We start from the raw sequence: 5,410 nt of genomic DNA on the forward strand, positions 1-5,410 counted from the left end.
CGGCTCAGGTCATGATCTTGGGGTCCTGGGATTGAGCCCTGCTTCAGGCTCTCTGCTCAGCAGGGAGCCTGCTTCTCATCTCTGTCTGTCAAATAAACAAAATCTTTAAAAAAAAAAAGAATCCATTAGGGAGGGGCGCCTGGGTGGCTCAGTCAGTTAAGTGTCTGCCTTTAGCTCAGATCCTGATCCCAGGGTCCTGGGATTGAGCCCCGTGTTGGGCTCCCTGCTCAGCAGAGGGCCTGTTTCTTTCTTCCTTTCCCTCTGCCACTCCCCTCTGCTTGTGCCGCCCTCTGTCCCAAATGAATAAATAAAATATTTTTTAAAACTCCAGTAAAGATTGAGAGAAAGGAAACCCCACATCTAAACTTTTTAATTTGGGAGGTATGGTCCAACTGTCTGAGGAAAAACAAGCCAGGATATCTGGAAGCAAATCAGTTTCAAAAAATCTTGTTAGGCGAACTTGCAAGTTGAAGAAACAAAGTGAGACTTCCAGGGGTGGAGAGGAGGGCGAACATTGAAGATGGGACCTAGTGGTCGGCTTGGGATATGCAGAGATAGAGGGGGCCTATGGATGTTACTTCCAGAACAGGTTTGGGAAGACAAAAGCCATGATTGTCAAACAGAAGGCCTAGAAGCTGAAGCATGTTAGGAATGAATTTGTAACTCCAACCTGAATATGCACAAGAATGAGAGCATTGCTCTGTTTACTTTCCATAAAATTAGGGTACGTATGACACTGAGCCCCCGTTCCATCCCACTGGTGGCATTTATTTTAACATCAAAGATTGAGAGGTTTCTCTAAAGATACAAACCTAGTGATCCGAAGGGGCACGTGCTCCCCAATGTTTATAGCAGCAATATCCACAATAGCCAAACTGCAGAAAGAACCCAGATGTCCATCAACAGATGACTGGAAAAAGAAGATGTGGTATATATATACAATGGACTACTATGCAGCCATCAAGAGAAATGAAATCTTGCCATTTGCAATGACGTGAATGGAACTAAAGGGTATTATGCTGAGTGAAATAAGTCAATCAGAGGAAGACAATTATCATATGATCTCACTGATATGAGGAATTTGAGAAACAAGACAGAGGATCCTAGGGGAAGGGAGGGAACAATGAAACAAGACGAAACCAGAGAGAGACAAACCATAAGAGACTATTAATCTCAGGAAACAAACTGAGGGTTGCTGGAGGGGAGAAGAGTAGGAGGGATGGGGTGGCTGCGTGATGGACACTGGTGTGGGCTATGGTGAGCGCTGTGAATTGTGTCAGACTGAGGAATCACAGATCTGTAGCCCTGCAGCAAGTAATACATTATATGTTAATTTAAAAAAAGAAAAGAAAAAAAAAAGATTGAGAGGGTTCTCTTCTCCCCCCACCTCCCACTGCCATTGCCAATCCAAGAGTTAATAATCAGGAGTTAGGATGGGAAGCCAAACATTCAGGAGGCATCTCTGGGGATCAAGGACCAGCAACCTTTTTTCCGTAGAGGACCAGATAGTAAATATTTCAGGTTTTGCAGACCAGGTGGGTCTCTATCACAACTACTCAAGTGTGCCATTATTGCTTGAAAGCAGCTGCAGACAGTAATAGGAAACCACTCAAGCTAACAGGTCAACAAAAACAGATGTAGGGCCAGATTTGACCCATGGGTCCACCTGCTTATCAACATGGTTTCCACCAAGATCCCCATAGGCCAAACTTACATAGATCCTTGAAGTTGGGTGGCCCTTTCCAGGGCTGAGAGCCCCAGTACCGGCAGTCCAGGAAGACCTTCCAAGGGGAATGGCTGCCTCTGGACGGCTTGTCATCTTCCTGACGTTCTAGGGAGGTGGACCGCACAACACCATGACAGGTATCCCCCGTTTTTCAAAAGTTTACATTAGGCCACTTGGCTTTTATGAAAGACCTACATTAGTACCTGTTTTCTCCAAAACGGGAGCTTTTAACTTCATGAAAAAAGGGAAAAAAACAAAAATAGCATTCAGCGTCCATGTTGCAGCGAGCCTGCATAGAGGCGGCGTGGGTCCTCTGGGCAGTGAGGGGCGCCCTCAAGCTCCTTCCCCGGGAAGTTCACGCAGCCTCTCCGCGTGGGGCCACCAGAGCTCTGAGCTCTATCTGTGCATACCTGGGCTTGCTCTCCATTTATTCTGGGCCCCATTAGCAAGATCTGGCCTATGGTACCAGAAAAGCCGGAGAGCAGTTATTTTGGGTGTCTAGGAATGCTCAAAAATGTTTTCATATAAATTCCCGGTAATAATTCTTCACCTTACCCCACTTTGGCTTCGGAAAAGTTTTCATTGGAAGGCTCTACTTTTGGATGGTGGGGGAAACTGTACTTGCCAAACATCAGACATCTGTTCCTTTTCCTGGGCAAAAATCTTTGCTCTTTCACTACTAGAAACTCTAGCCCTCCAAGCCACTCTCAGCTCCTTTCCCTAATATAAGATGCTCAAATTCCTCAGGAGAATGGGGGAAAAGTCAGGAAGGGACATGGCCTACCAATTACTGGGCACCTGATGGAATGCTGAGTCATATACAAAGGAAACAAAGAAAACCACTTTATTCAATCAATTTTCCTGCTTCGAACCAGAACTTTCTAGCCCCAGAGCAAGTTCAGGCCTGACACCCCAAACTTACAAGTCCAGACTTTCCCTTCACACCTCAGTGGGTCCTGGCGTTCGGGTGTCCTTGGAAAATCTCCAAAGGGAGGTCGAGGTTCTGGTGACAGGGAGGGAAAGTACATGATTCAGCCTCCCCTGGGACACCAGGCGCCAATGAAGGTGACTCACGGTGTTGGCTCGTCTGCCACTTCGCTAATCACTTTGACAAACCACTGTTCCCTACCAGCTGCCACTCCAGGAGGACTCCCAGCATATCTGTGGTATGGAGAACACCTACCAGCCAGTTTCCACGTTCCCCACAAAAGCCTGTTTTGCTTCTGCTTTGGGTGAATTGCTTAAGGTCTGGGGAACGTGAGCCATGATTCCTAGTATGGGAGAACGTGTGCCATTTTAGTTGTGAATTCGTCTCCAATCCCCCAGCCTCAAAAGGCCTCATTCCTCCTGAGTTCAAAGCACACACTCGACAGTGCCTGCTATTCATGTCATTGTTGTACCCTTGACCTATCTCAAGCCCCTGTAGTCATGGCACTGGCTTCAAGTATGGTTCCCACGCCACCTGCTCCCCACTAGGATGGCCAGGCTTACTGGAAGAGAATGTTCTCTACGCAAGGCAATTTGAGATAGGAAAAGGCATCCTCAGAGGGAAGGGATTGGGTGAACAACAGAACCTGGGAAATGCAAAGGGCTTGTGCTGGGAAATGGCCTTGTCAAGTGTCCATGGGAGACAGGTGTCTTTTGCCCACTTATTCACTCAAGAGGAAAATAGAGACCATCATCCAGGTTGATTTCTTGCTCCTTATCTCTGCACCCATCAACCTCTGACAACAAGATCACTTTTTTTTTTAAAGTTTATTTATTAAAGTGATCTCTGCACCCAATGTAGGGCTCGAACTCATGACCCTGAGATCAAGAGTCACATGTTCTTTTGACTGAGCCAGCCAGGTGCCTCAAAGACATCATTTTTTATGGCCACAAATACATCATGCAAGAAAGATTCAACCAAGCCTTGTAAGATGGATAAATTAATGAAACTTACTCTCAGGTGTTTGGCCACATTTTGCCTAAATTTCCCCGCAGCTCTAGAGAAAGAAATATTTTCTAAAATAGCCCTCTCAGGGGCACCTGGCTGGCTCAGTTGGTGAAGCATGTGACTCGATCTCAGGGTTGTGAGTTCAAGCCCCGTGTTGGGTGTAGAGCTTACTCAAAGATAAACATCTTAAAAAAAAAAAAGTCCTCTCATTCCACAGAGCTACAAAGCCCTTTGCTTAACTGACTTGACCTTCTTTCTGGAGGTGGCAAGGACTTGCCCCTTATGTTATGTAAGAGGAATGAGTCAACTGAAGAAAGTCTCGGTTTCTATTCTGCGACAGTAAATTTACTCCTTATTAATAGATCTGCGATTTTCCCCTTATGAGCCAACATGTGTTTGGTCTGCAGGAAAAATTGTGAACAAAAAGTTCTAGAAAAGGAGAGAGCAACCATTGTTACGCTACTTGGTTGAGTGCTGGCAGAAATGATCCTGAAAGTTCATCAGTCCTCTTCATGGATGATGACGATGATGAGGAGGAGGACGACGATAAAAGTAGTAACAGTAGCTGGCATTTCATGAGCATTTGGTACGTGCTGGGAATATGGAGGATATCATTTAATCCTCCAAACCACCCTTCGGATTCTATTATCATCTTCCTAACTTTTTCTTCCAGATGAGGGAACTAAATATAAGTTAATCAGCCAAGGCCACCCAACCAGCAAGTGAGGAAGTCAGGATGCAAGCCTTGGGGGAGAGACCCCTGCGCTCACACTGCACCCCCAAACCCTTTCTTCTCCCACCTCCTTTGGCAGAGCCCCCGATCTACCGGACCGACTGCTGGCAGAGAGAGACCCGACACTGACAGCAGGAGAGATGGTCCTCCCTGGAATGAGAGAGCATGAAGCTAAATATCTGAATTTCCTGACTCCTTCCAGCTTGTAGGTTAACAAGAAACACCTGCACTGTATAAAAATGAGGACACCACTCCACACCAGATGTATCCAGAATTGCAGCATTTCAAGTGCTCTGTCAAGAACAGGAGGAAACAGATGTTTTCTGAATTCCTCATGTTTCATAAGAAAAACAAATCTCCCTACTTAAATACCGTCGTGGACAAATAGGGAATCACAGCTTCAAGAACGCGTTTAGAAATCTTAGAGAACACAGTACGTAGAATTGAAGTGTGATCAGTGACATCCCAAACCTCGAGAAACATAAAAAACGACACAGAAGAAAAAACAAAGAAATATGAGGCAAGTTCATTGTAAAGACAGACTGTCATTATTCTAGATAAGACAGAATTCAAGAAAAAAGAACAACATGGAGACAAGCATATCATTTCTTTTTTTTTTTTAAGATTTTATTTTATTTTATTTGACAGAGAGAGATCACAGGTAGGCAGAGAGGCTGGCAGAGAGAGAGAGAGGGAAGCAGGCTCCCTGCTGAGCAGAGAGCCCGATGCGGGACTCCATCCCAGGACCCTGAGATCACGACTTGAGCCGAAGGCAGCGGCTTAACCCACTGAGCCACCCAGGCGCCCCAAGCATATCATTTCTGATTGAATTATAACAGCCATTATCTTTTACATATTGAATAGGGAAAAGTACAAACTGCTGAAAACTAAGGAGAATATGACAAAAATAGAATAAAAATAAGATAGTTTAAAATGTTTCTATCATCATGTGACAAAACAAACCTGCACTGAAAGTAAGAAAAGCAGGAAAAAGAGAAACTGAATAATAAGTAAT

This window comes from Mustela nivalis (assembly GCF_964662115.1).
Source record: "Mustela nivalis genome assembly, chromosome: 13".
In the NCBI taxonomy this organism is placed as follows: Eukaryota; Metazoa; Chordata; class Mammalia; order Carnivora; family Mustelidae; genus Mustela; species Mustela nivalis.